The sequence below is a fragment of the Neovison vison genome, chromosome X, assembly GCF_020171115.1.
Source record: "Neovison vison isolate M4711 chromosome X, ASM_NN_V1, whole genome shotgun sequence".
NCBI classification, from domain to species: domain Eukaryota; kingdom Metazoa; phylum Chordata; class Mammalia; order Carnivora; family Mustelidae; genus Neogale; species Neogale vison.
Genome location: NC_058105.1, coordinates 73,684,260 through 73,698,761, shown reverse-complemented (window position 1 = coordinate 73,698,761; position 14,502 = coordinate 73,684,260). Strand labels below are relative to the sequence as shown.

The 14,502-nt window shown below is 39.0% G+C and overlaps 1 protein-coding gene across 3 annotated transcripts in view; it reads right to left on the bottom strand.

Annotated features, from left to right (window-relative positions):
• OPHN1 (oligophrenin 1) overlaps positions 1-14,502 on the bottom strand; it is a 560,040-nt gene that overhangs the window by 321,441 nt on the left and 224,097 nt on the right. The gene's annotated exons all lie outside the window — the stretch shown is intronic.

The window sequence follows — 14,502 nt, the reverse complement described above, 5'->3', positions numbered from 1 at the left end:
ATTCTCCCATGTATTAGGTAACTCTTGGCTGTCTGCCCACAGTGAGGGAAGTCTAAACAAGGAAAGCAAACTGGATATACAGGTGATGCTTATTGACTTTGAGCTTCACTTTAAGGCAATCTGGGCAGGCCATCCACTGAGGAACCATAAGTCAGTCTTTTTGGATTGGTCAAGTTCAGCTGTATAGTCTTCTGATGACTTCTTTGGAAGATGGAGGTTCTAAAGCTGATAGGCCAGGTCAGCTTGTGCTTGGCAGGTGTTGACCTCAATGTCATATAATTCTTTCCTTAGCCCATAATTTCCCTAGGCCTTTGCCATCTTGATCTCTCTGGTACTAAGTGGATACCTTTTGCTGCTTGGCTTTGGCCTCCCAGATCCCAGCACCTCTTTTGGCATCCACTTCACCAATCTAAGCATCTTATTTAACATGAGCTGTTCAGGCATTCCCTGAGGAGTACAAATTGTCATGAGCATCACGAATGTCCTTCAGGTTATAGCTAACCATACTGATGCCCATGTTGACCAGGTCTGAGGAGGCCATTTTGAAAACTTGCTCCAAGAATTTCTAACTGTCCTGATAGATTTCCTCGACAGTCATGTGGGACATGATAGCCCTCTGGTGGCCCTCCAGAGTCTCCAGTGCAATGTGGGCAACTAGAGAAGTTTATAGCAATACTGGACCTATCTCAGGAATAAGAAAAATTTCAAATAAACAATGTAACCTTATATCTAAAGGAGCTACAAAAAGAAAAACAAACAAAACCCCAAACCAGAGAATAGAAAAACAGTCTGAGGGGTTTGAAGTGGCGGGGGGGTGGGAGGTTGGGGTACCAGGTGGTGGGTATTATAGAGGGCACGGCTTGCATGGAGCACTGGGTGTGGTGAAAAAATAATGAATATTGTTTATCTGAAAATAAATAAATTGGAAAAAAAACCACACTGAGATATCACCTTACACCAGTTAGAATGGCCAAAATTAACAAAACAGGAAACAACATGTGTTGGAGAGGATGTGGAGAAAGGGGAACCCTCTTACACTGTTGGTGGGAATGCAAGTTGGTGCAGCCTCTTTGGAGAACAGTGTGGAGATTCCTCAAGAAATTAAAAATAGAGGTTCCCTATGAACCTGCAATTGCACTCCTGGGTATTTACCCCAAAGAGACAGATGTCGTGAAAAGAAGGGCCATCTGTACCCCAATGTTTATACCAGCAATGGCCACGGTCGCCGAACTATGGAAAGAACCAAGATGCCCTTAAACGGATGAATGGATAAGGAAGATGTGGTCCATATACACTATGGAGTATTATGCCTCCATCAGAAAGGATCAATACCCAACTTTTGTAGCAACATGGACGGGACTGGAAGAGATTACGCTGAGTGAAATAAGTCAAGCAGAGAGAGTCAATTATCATATGGTTTCACTTATTTGTGGAGCATAACAAATAGCATGGAGGACAAGGGGCGTTAGAGAGGAGTAGGGAATTTGGGTAAATTGGAAGGGAGGTGAACCATGAGAGACTATGGACTCTGAAAAACAATCTGAGGGGTTTGAAGTGGCGGGGGGGTGGGAAGTTGGGGGTACCAGGTGGTGGGTATTATAGAGGGCACGGCTTGCATGGAGCACTGGGTGTGGTGAAAAAATAATGAATAATGTTTTTCTGAAAATAAATAAATTGAAAAATAAATAAATAAAAAATAAAATTAAAAAAACAGAGAATAAAGGAAATAATGAAGATTAGGACAGAAATAAATGATATAGAAACTAAAAAAAAAAAAAAGATGAAATCAACAAAAATAGGAGCTGGTTCTTTGAAAAGATCAGTAGAAACTGATAAACCTCTACCCAGACTCATGAAAAAAGAAAGATAAGGAGAAAGGACCCAAATAAATGAAATCACAAATGAAAAAGAAGAAATAATTACCACCACCAGAGAAATAAAACAATTATTAGAGAATATTATGAAAAATTATATGCAAACAAATTGCACAACCTAGAAGAAATAAATAAATTCCAGGAAACATATAGCCAACAAAACTGAAGCAGAGAGAAATCGAAAATTTGAACAGACTGATTACCACCAATGTAATTGAATCAGCAATCAAAAACAAAAGGCAAAGACCAAAGAGGTTCACAGGTGAATTCTAGTAAACACTTAAAGAAGAATTAATACCTATTCTTCTCAGGTACTTCCAAGAAAATGGAAGAGGAAAGAAAATGTCCTCATTCACTTATGAGACCAGCAATACTCTGATACTAAAACCAGATGAAATCACCACAACAATGAGAACTACAAACCAGTATCTCTGTTGAACATATAAACAAAAATCCTCAACAAGACACTAGTAAACAAAGTCCAACAATACAGTTTAAAATATTATACATCATAATCAATGTGATTTAATTCTGGGATGCAAGGGTGGTTCACTATTTGCAAATCAATCAATGTGATATCACGTCAATAAGAGAAAGCATATAGCGAAATAAGTCAAGCGAAGAAAGACAACTATCATATGATCTCCCTGATATGAGGAAGTGGTGATGCAACATGGGGGCTTAAGTGGGTAGGAGAAGAATAAATGAAACAAGATGGGATTGGGAGCGAGACAAACCATAAGTGACTCTTAATCTCACAAAACAAACTGAGGGTTGCTGGGGGGAGGGGGGTTGGGAGAAGGGGGTGGTTATGGACATTGGGGAGGGTATGTGCTTTGGTGAGTGCTGTGAAGTGTGTAAACCTGGCGATTCACAGACCTGTACCCCTGGGGATAAAAATATATGTTTATAAAAAATAAAAAATTTTTTAAAAATGAGAGAAAGCATAAAAAATATAATTATTTCAATAGATATAAATAAGCATTTGACAAAATACAACATCCATTCTTGACTTAAAAAAAAACTTCAACAAAGTAGTTCTATAGAAAACAAACCTCAAAATAATGAAGGCCTTATATGAAAACCCTACAGCAAACATATTCAATTGGGAAAACCTGAGCACTTTTCCCCTAAGATCAAGAACAAGACAAGGATGTCCATTCTCATCACTCATTCAGCATAATACTGGAAGTCCTAGCCACAGCAATTAGACAGTAAAAAGCAATAAGAGGTATTCAAATTGATAAGGAAGAAGTAAAAATGTTGCTATTTGCTGATGATATGATATTATATATAGAAAACCCTGAAAATCCCACCAAAAAAATACGAAAATAAATGAATTCAGTAAAGTTGCAGGATACAAAATCATCATCAGGGAAATGCAAATAAAAACCACAATGAGGTATCACCTCACATCTGCCAGAATGGCTAAAATGAACAACACAGGGCGCCTGGGTGGCTCAGTGGGTTGAGCCGCTGCCTTCGGCTCAGGTCATGATCTCAGGGTCCTGGGATCGAGTCCCGCATCAGGCTCTCTGTTCAGCAGGGAGCCTGCTTCCTCCTCTCTCTGCCTGCCTCTCTGCCTACTTGTGATCTCTCTCTGTCAAATAAATAAATAAAATCTTTAAAAAAAATAAATAAAATGAACAACACAAGAAACAACAGGTGTGCACTGTTAGTGGAAATCCAAAGTGGTAAAGCCACTCTAGAAAACAGAATGGAGGTTCCTCAAAAAGTTAAAAATAGAACTACACTATGATCCAGCAATTGTGCTACTAGGTATTTACCCAAAGAATACAAAAATACTAATTCAAAGGGATATATGCACCCTGATGTTGATAGGAACATTATCTACAATAGCCAAATTATAGAAAAAACCCAAGTGCCTATCAACTGATGAATGGGTAAAGAAGGTGTGGTGTGTACACACACACACACACACACACACACACGAATATTATTCAGCCATAAAGAGGAATGAAATCTTGCCATTTGCAAAAACAATAATGGAGCTAGAGAATATAATGTTAAGTGAAGTAAGTCAGTCAGAGAAAGACAAATACCATATGATTTCACTCACTCATATGTGGAATTTAGGAAACAAAAGAAATAAGCAAATGGAAAAAGAGAACATGAGAAAGCAAGAAACAGACTCTCAGTTACAAAGAACAAACTGATGGTTATCAGAGCGGAGGGAGTGATGTGTTAAATAGGTGATGGGAAGTAAGGAGTGCACTTGTAATAGAATTGTTGAGTCACTATATTGTACACCTGAAACTAATACAACACTGTATGTTCACTATACTGGAATTAAAATGAAAAACTTAGTAAAAAAAATTGTAACATACAATCTGAAAAATACTCTACACTATTCTCAATAAATATTCACAAATTACCTATGTAATCAGCACTCATATAAAAAGCCAAAATATCACCACCACCTTTAAAGTTACTCTTAGGCCTAAGTTTCTGGTTACCCTCACTCTCAGATAACCAGTATCCTGGCTTCTAACACCATCATGTATTTTTGCCTGTTTCTGAGCTTTATAAAAATATGTACATACAGTAGGCAATCTTTTGTGACTAGCTTTTCTCCCCTTGACCTTATATCTGTCAAATTCAACCATGTTGTTTTATACAACAGGCCTAGTTCATTCATTCTTATTAGTGTAAAACACTGTGATTTTATCAAAATGTATTTATCCACTAAATTGTCAGTAGGCATTATTAATCTACCTTTATAAAATTTTTCATAGCAACCCCACAAAGCTGGGTTCAAAATACATAAAATAGAAATATACAATTTATGGAGTTACAAATATCTAGCTGAAACTTGTCTGTTAATAACTTTCTGTCCTTGGACAAGTTATTTGGCCATTATGGGTCTTGACTTCCTCATCTGTAGGAAGTGGATAATGATGCTTAATTGAGATAACATAGAACAAGTAACTAGTATGTGATAATTATTATTATACAGCATATAAAGTATTTGATGTTGGCTTGAAAATCACTTACAGACTACTGTCAAACAGCTTAGCTCTTGAGCACATTAAGTACTCAACTCTCCCTGCTAATACATTATGGGGCCATTGAAACTCAAACAAGGGATGAGGGGATCTGAAATTCAAACTGTTTGAAGCTTTTCAAGGTTATTTTCTCCTGCTTCCCTTCGCTCTGTGCCACACATTTGCAATCCAAGGCAGACTGATACCCTTGGCTTCACCTACCCTATCAGGGTGCATTCTGTTCCATCTTCTTTATTTTTTCAACATTATCTATCTCCAGAACAAGCCCTTTTCCTAAAGTTCTTTCTATGATCTCTGTTCACAAAGAAAAAAAAACCAAAACAGTAAGACTGGCAACCTCACTCACATAGAGGTCCTTAATCCATTTTGAGTCTATTTTTGTGTGTGGTGTAAGGAAATGGTCCAATTTCATTTTTCTGCATGTGGCTGTCCAATTTTCCCAACACCATTTATTAAAGAGGCTGTCTTTTTCCCATTGGACATTCTTTCCTGCTTTGTCAAAGATTAGTTGACCATAGAGTTGAGGGTCTATTTCTGGGCTCTCTATTCTGTTCCATTGGTCTATGTGTCTGTTTTTGTGCCAGTACCATGCTGTCTTGATGATGACAGCTTTGTAATAGAGCTTGAAGTCCGGAATTGTGATGCCACCAACTTTGGCTTTGTTTTTCAATATCCCTTTGGCTATTCGAGGTCTTTTCTGGTTCCATATAAATTTTAGAATTATTTGTTCCATTTCTTTGAAAAAGATGGATGGTACTTTGATAGGAATTGCATTAAATGTGTAGCTTGCTTTAGGTAGCATAGACATTTTCACAATATTTATTCTTCCAATCCAGGAGCAAGAAACAAAATCTTGCCATTTGCGACAACATGGATGGAACTAGAGCATATCATGCTTAGTGAAATAAGTCAAGCGGAGAAAGACAACTATCATATGATCTCCCTGATATGAGGAAGTGGTGATGCAACATGGGGGCTTAAGTGGGTAGGAGAAGAATCCATGAAACAAGATGGGATAGGGAGGGAGACAAACCATAAGTGACTCTTAATCTCACGAAACAAACTGTGGGTTGCTGGGGGGAGGGGGGTTGGGAGAAGGGGGGTAGGGTTATGGACATTGGGGAGGGTATGTGCTTTGGGGTAAATTAGAAGGGGAGGTGAACCATGAGAGACTATGGACTCTGAAAAACAATCTGAGGGGTTTGAAGTGGCGGGGGGGCGGGAGGTTGGGGTACCAGGTGGTGGGTATTATAGAGGGCACGGCTTGCATGGAGCACTGGGTGTGGTGAAAAAATAATGAATACTGTTTTTCTGAAAATAAATAAATTGGAAAAAAAAAAAGACTGGCAACCTCATACAGTATTGTCAATGCCCACTTGCCTGAAAACTGTTGGGTGAGAACATACTATATCATAGCTGCCACACAAGCTCCAACTCTCCAGAAAGTGGATTAAATACAGATTCAGATGTTTTAGGCCATTTGGCCCTTATTCTTACCAGAGAATACACAAAGGCTTGATTCAGTGACTGTTCTTTGGCAAGAGCATCCTTCAAAAAGAACTGAAAACGTAATACTGTGGGCAATTCTGACAAGCCCCAAAAAATATGAATCAAAGGGTACAAATACTTTCTCTGTCATGTGTCTATGGAGGATGACTAAGTCTTTTCTTCTGCCATCTCCAATGGGCAGTCCAGCGTTCTACACTGCAGGATGAAAGACCCATTATGAACAGAACTGGACTGAGTTTGGCTTGTCCTTCTTTGACCTTGGTGCAGGAGGTTCAGGGAAGTTGAATGGTGGTGAGAAGGGGAATAGTGGTGGGAAGGGTTCTGCTAATCAAGTAATAGCTAAAATGTACACATGGGAAACTACTCACAAGATTTTCATGTGCCAGGACTTTTGAGAGGTGAGAGGAATAGAAGGAGTTAACCAAATAGGAATCTAGAGCAGGTAAACAAAAAACCTCTAAGCCTAATAGACAAGAAATTAGGAGAAAAGGGTAAAGAAAGGGATCATCCTTGATCTATCCTAGCCACCAGAAATTAACATTCATATTAATCCAATATAAGAAACGTGAAAATTCATGGACTTGCATCTGAGAAACTTGAGTTCAAATCCTGGATTTGAGTTTAATAATAACCACTGACAGGATTTTATTAAGGCTCCAGAGTAGAATAGTAATGTGATCAACCCTACCAGTGAATAGTGAAGGTGTGGCTGACAGGATTTGAGGGTTTAAATGTAGTAAAGGAAGACAGAAGTGTTAATATCTCCGTCTTACAAAGCCACAGTCAAAAGTTGATGAAGTAAGAAACAGGGGTTAAGTATATTATTTAAAGTAACAGAGAAAAAAAATCAAGTAACAGAGATAAGAAACAGAAGAAGTAAAAGGATGTTATAGTTAACAAAAATTTAAAGTGTTAGAATAGACAGTTGGGCTTTAACAGGATGTCTGGCGGCCAGTAAAATGGTAGTCATGGCCCATTATCAAGAAAGTCAGAAATCTGTATTGGCAGTACTCCAGAAACAAAGCCAAAGGAAGCCAGATCACATCAGATTGGCCCTATACAAAGAAGGCTTGAGAGCCTAACCAAGTAAGGGAGAAAAGGCATGAAACCCTGCTCCCAAAGAAACCCCCTCCACAAATAACAAATATTTTACCCCTTAGTTAATAACTGTTAATAAAAGATAGAGACCCAAAGTTAGCACAGCTCTCCCTTGAGCTCACCAGCTCTCAGATCTCGAGTGTACTATCACTTTAATAAACTTTTCCACTTGCACCACTCACTCACTGTGTCTGATCCATCCGTGAATTCTTTCTTGTAATGAAACAAAGAGCCTCTGGCAATAACCCAGAGACAGGCTGGGAGGAGGTGTCAGGGTCTGGGGGGGTCTCCCCTGTCCACCCAGCAACAGAACATCCACCTAATTGCCTAAGTATCCTAACTACCATACAGAGACTAGAAGACATACAGACTTATAATTAATTGGAAAAGGGAGACCAATCAAGTTTTAGCATAAAGAGGTGGGACACTGTGAGTGTGGTCTCAGGAACCCAGGGGTCACAGAAAGAACAGGAGTCCCTGAGTTCGCAGAGTTCCTAAGCATTGGAATGGGGAAACTGGTTGCAGTCAGCAAGCCCAAGAGGGGGCTGTTGGCTCAGTTTGCCATAAATCCTGAACTGTGTGCAGCACTATCGGGTGACCACTTTCCATGTGGGGCCCTGAAAGGGGCAGAGATCCAGCAACCATTCACCTTGCCCCAGGAAGGGCATCATGGATGCGTGCAGGACTGGGCGACTGCTCTCTGTGTGAGGAAAAAAAAGCAAAAGTGAACTACTGGGACTTCATCAAGATAAAAAGCTTCTGCACAGCAAAGGAAATAGTCAACAAAACTAAAAGTCAACCCACAGAAAGGGAGAAGATTACTTGCAAATGACACTACAGACAAAGGGCTGGTGGATAAGGTCTATAAAGAACTTATCAAACTTAATACCCAAGAAAAACAAATAATCCAGTCAAAAAATGGGCAGAAGACATGAACAGACACTTTTCAAAAGAAAACATACAAGTAGCCAACAGACACCTGAAAAATGTTCCACATCACTTGACATCAGGGAAATACAAATCAAAACCACAATAAAATACCACCTCATACTAGTCAGAATGCCTAAAATTAACAAGAATGGAAACAACAAAAGTTGGTGAGGACGTAGAGAAAGGGGAACCCTCTTATACTGTTAGTAGGAATGCAAGCTGGTATAACCACTCTGGAAAACAGTATGGAGGTTACCCAAATGTTGAAAATAGAGCTATCCTACAACCCAGCAATTGTACTACTAGGTATCTACCCCAAAGATATAGATGTAGTAAAAAGAAGGACCACAGGCACCTCAATGTTCATAGCAACAATGTCCACAATAGCTAACCTATGGAAGGAGCTGAGATGCCCTTCAACAGAGGAATGGATAAAGAAGATGTGATTCATAAATACAAAAGAATATTACTCAGCCACCAGAAAGGATGAATACCCACCATTTGCATCGACACGGATGGAACTTGGAGGTATTATGCTAAGTGAAATAAGTCAAGCAGAAAAAGAAAATTATCATATGGTTTCCCTAACATGTGGAATATAAGGAATAGGGCAGAAGACCATAGGGAAAGGAGGGAAACCTGAATAGGAAGAAATCAGAGAGGGAGATAAACCAACAGAGACTCTGGACTCTGGGAAACAGAGTTGCAGAAGGGAGGGGGTGGGAGATGGGGTAACTGGGTGATGGACATTAAGGAGGGCATGTGATCTGATGAGCACTGGGTGTTATACACAACTAATGAATCATTGAAAACTACACCAAAAACTAATGTTAGCTAATTGAACTTAAGAAAAAAAGAAAAAAAGAAGAAGATGTGGAATATATATACAATGGAATATTACTCAGCCATCACCATTTACATTGATATGGATGGAACCAGAGGGTATTATGCTGAGCAAAATAAGTCAATAAGAGAAAGACAATTTTGATATCGTTTCACTCATATTTGGAATGTAAGACATAGTACAGAGAATCATAGGGGAAGGGAGGGAAAACTGATGGGAAGTCATCAGAGAAGGAGACAAACCATGGGAGACTCTTAACCATAGAAAATAGGTTGACAGTTGCTGCAGAAGAGGTGGTGAGGGGATGGGGTAATTGGGTGATGAGCATTAAGGAGGACACATGTTATGATGAGAAGTGGGTGTTATGCACAAATGACAAATTACTGAACACTAAAAAAAAAATAAAATATTGGATGACACCAAAATAAATAGCTTTTGCACAACAAAGGAAACTATCAACAAAATGAAAAGGCAACCTAGTGAATGAGAGAAGATATTTGCAAATGGTATACCTATAAGGAGTTATTATTCAAAATAGAAATAGAACTTGTACAACTCAGTATCAATAAGCAAATATCCAAATAAAAAATAGATAGAGGTCGGGGCGTCTGGGTGGCTCAGTGGGTTAAAGCCTCTGCCTTCGGCTCAGGTCATGATCCCAGGGTCCTGGGTTTGAGCCCCACATCATGCTCTCTGCTCAGCGGGGAGCCTGCTTCCTCCTCTCTCTCTCTCTCTGCATGCACTCAAGAGGGGCGCCTGGGTGGCTCAGTGGGTTAAAGCCACTGCCTTCGGCTCAGGTCATGGTCTCAGGGTCCTGGGATCGAGCCCCTCATTGGGCTCTCTGCTCAGTGGAGAGCCTGCTTCCCCACCCCCCTCTGCCTGCCTCTCTGCCTACTTGTGATCTCTGTCTGTCAAATAAATAAATAAAATCTTTTTAAAAAAAAATAGAGGATCTGAAGGGTCATTTTTCCAAAGAAGACATCTAGTTGGCAAACAGTCACAAGAAAAGATGTTTAACTTCACTAATCATCAGGGAAATGCAAATCAAAACCAGGATGAGATACTACCTCACACCTGTCAGATGGCTAAAATCAGCAACACAGGAAACAACAAGTGTTGGCAAGGATGGAGAGGAAGAAAGGGGAACCTGCTTGCACTGCCGCTGGGAATGTAAGCTGGTACAGCCACTGTGAAAAACAGTATGGAGGTTCGTCAAAAATTCAAAATTAGAAATACCATATGATTCAGTTACTCCACCACTGGGTGTTTACTCAAAGGAAAAAAAGAGCACTAATTCAAGAATATATATGTAGCCTTATATTTACAGCAGCATTATTTACAATGACCAAGATATGAAAGCAATCCAAGTGTCCATTGATAAATGAATGGGTAAATATAGTGATATATATTACTCAGCAATAAAAACAGAATGAGATCTTGCCATTTGTGACAACATATATGGACATAGAGGGTATTATGGGAAATAAGTCAGACAAACACAAATACCATATGATTTCACTAATATGTGCAATCTAAAAAACAAAACAAATGATCAAATGAAGAAATAAACCAGCCAAAAAAGAGACATTTAAAGACAGAGAACAAACTGGAGGTTGCCAGAGAGGAGCGGTGTGGGGGGATGGGTAAAATGGATAAAGGGAATCAAGAAGTACAAACATTCAGTTATTAAATAAATAATTCAACTGTAATTCCTTTGTTTAGTTCAGTGTTACCAAGTAGAAATTCAATGCAAGCCATATCTATAATTTTTACCTTTCTAGTGATCATATTAAGAAAAGGAAATAGAAACAGGTGAAATTAATTTCAATGGTATATCTCATTTTACCCACTATATCCAAAATACCATTTGACATGTGATCAATAAAAAACACTAAAGACCTTTTACATTTGTCACACTGTCTTCAAAAACATATTTTATATTTATAGCACAGTAAATTCTGACTAGACAATTTCTACTACTGAATAGATGCACATTTAGTTAATTACCCTTAGAATCTCACACAGAAGATTAGATAAAAATTATTTATCCATTGTTTTTGTAGTATATATGAGAAAACTGAGGCCAGGAGAGAAGTGTTATCTCTCATAAGGACTTTTTTCCCCCTTGGGATTCTTGTGGGAAAAATAATGGCCTACATTTCATATTATTTGAATAATTTCTGCTAACAATATTTACCTGGAGAATTGAATTATTTATTGTGAAATACTGGACATATGAGCCTGCCTTTATTAGAAAAGGTGATTCCTTGAATTGGAGCATATAAAATTGGAGTTATTTCTCAGAACATGCAGGCAGACGAAACGGAACCCTGCTGCAAAGATTTTTTTGTTTTCTTTTGTTTTATTTTTCCTCTAGGCTCAGAGCTTTTGGATTACTTGGCAAATTGAAGTAGCACATCTAATTGTGGTATATGTTGTGTATGTTGCCTCTAAAAAATGAAGTAGTAAATTGAAGTAGCACATCCAATTGTGGTATATGTTGTGGTGTACGTTGCCTTCTAAAAACAGAAGAGATCAACTTAGCATTGCCCCTCTTAGCAGGCCATGCTAAGTGGATGGGTAACAAGGAATCCCTCCCTTTTTTTAAAACTTTTTAAAAAAGTAATCTCTATGTCTAACATGGGGCTTGCAATCATGACCCCAAAATCAAGGGTCACATGCTCTACCAACAGAGCCAGCCAGGTATCCCCAAGGAACCCTTTAACCATTAAAGTTTTCCATTGAGTATTACCAAGATATGTACCTGCAGTGGCTTCATCTGGACCTGCAACCTGGGATCCAAGGTGTTTCCCGCCCCCTACACACACATTTACAACCAAGAGAAATGAATTCAAATCCAAGCTCTGCCACTTCCTGATTGAATGACTTTAGACACCACACCTCACCAAATCTTAGTGTCCTCATCAGTTAAAAAAGGACAGTAAGTTCTACTTTACAAGGTTCAAATGAGAACATACATCTATGTTTTTAAGGGCCTGCAAAGCACATACCACTCACTACCAGTTAAGTCACAGAGCCAACTAGCAGCAGCACTGGTTTTATCAGTCTAGGCCTAATCAAAAGATAAAAACCACTATACAAAATTAATAAGCTACTAACTTACTAAACTAAAAAAAATACTAACTATAATATATAAGGAAATTCTTTACAGTACTCTGAGGCTGAGGGAAGGCACCCAAGGAAGGGCAAATTTGGACAAGGCTACAAACTCATTGGAAACAGTGTGATTTAAGCAGAGCAGTTAGCTTAAATTGGTTTGGCCTGGTGGTCTAGAGTTGCTACGTAAGTAGAAGACAACTCTCCAGAGTGCAGGTGTGGAGCAATCAGCATCCAGTGGTATAGGAATATAGAGAGAATAGGGACCTTTTAGGTTACCACCAGCCTGCCTCATTGGAACCTCCTAAGGAGCAAGCATGTTGTATGGGGGCTGGCGGAGGAAGTAGGCAGCCGCAGCTCCCTTATAAACCTTCATTCAGCAGTTGGGAAAGGGGTGGGAACTACAGAGGGAAGCTGGGGGGTGGAGGGACAGAACGAGTGGGTAGGTGTTCAGGGAAAGACCTAAATTGACAGACCTGCAGATAAGTTATCTATTGCCAGGCCAGGCAGAGGCTTCAAAGTCACGGAGCGACCATGTACTCTAGATGTGTGGCTGGGTCAAAGACCACACCAGATAGCTCACTCCTCTACTGACCCCCACTTTACAGCAGTTGGAAACTACAGGAGAGCCCCTTCTTCCTACAGTATCCCTCCAGCACCCCCTACTGAGAAAGTTTAGCAGCTTGATCACTGTAAAGGAGAGATGCTTAAAGGAATTCCATCCATGTTCACTGAGTAGGTACTGAGAAGTGTTGGAACTGATAGGCAATAATTTGAAAACACACAGGGGTAGACCAGAAGCTGCATTTTCTAGTCTTTAGTTCACTGCTCTTTCTATTACCCTAAATTTTACTACCAGGATAATTCTAGATAGTTTCTTGAAAACAACACTCACACTGAAAGTTGGTCACTCTCCTTTTAGGTGTGCAAATTGACCCTCTGGTAAAGAAATAGAAAAAAAGGATGAAACTGAGTCTGTTTCTTCTTGAGATAATGGATATTATACATCCTACTTCATAGGTTTGCTGAAAGAATTAAGGAAGACAACATATGTAAAATCCTCAGCACAGGCCTGGAACATAGGAAATAATAGAAATTTGTTTCCTTTCTTTCAGAGGACATGAGGTCAACCATGGCAGCATATTCTTTCCTTTTTCCAAATCTCATCCAGGAGTGAAAGTAGACTGTGTGAGGATTTTCACATTATCTATCCTTCTTCATACTCTTTATTCATTGTTACTTAATACCCGTCACATCACTTAACTATTTTCATACCACACTTGTGACTTTAAAGGTTCTTCTCTCCTTCAATTATATATATTTTCCAAATTAAGTACTTATGTTAATGAGATTCCAGATATATCGAGTGGAATCTAGAAATGCTGGGCTATCCAGATTAACTTATGTAGCCTGAATGTCACTCAAATAATGCCCAGGTCAAGATGACTGATGACATCCAGCAGTGACATCACATCCACTAATCTCATCTTTCCACTTTCCTCTCTGAACTTGCTATGGTTAACCCAAACTGCTTGTCACAATATTCCAAATTAATAACCAGATGGTGTGTTCTCACTCCTTTTTAGGACAAGATGCTTAGTCAAGATGCTACATTTAGTTCTGGAAGACCATCTATGTTACATGTTGCATAGATATTGAAGTTCACAAAATAGGTCTATACCTAGCTGAAAAGAATAAATTTACAGTTTTCCATACCTTTTTATGAGACACTGGGGAATCAGATCCATGAGTGGTCAAGCTGGAAATAATCTGAAATTATCTGGCACAGTGCTGTCCAGTAGAAATTTCTACAATGATGGAAATGTTCTATATCTGTGCAATCCGACATCGTAGCTCTACTAGCCACATGTGGGTACTGAGCACTTGAAATGTGACTAGGATTATTGAGAAACTGAGTTATTAATTTTATTTTATTTATATAGCTATGGGTACCATACTGGACAGTAAATATCTATACAGTATGTCTTAATGGAAATAATGTAGAATTTGAAGATTTAAAAAAAAATCCTAATGTCTAAATGCTGGCTACTGTCACTAACTATATAACTTTAGTCAGGTTTTTTTTATCTTCCCCAAACCTCAG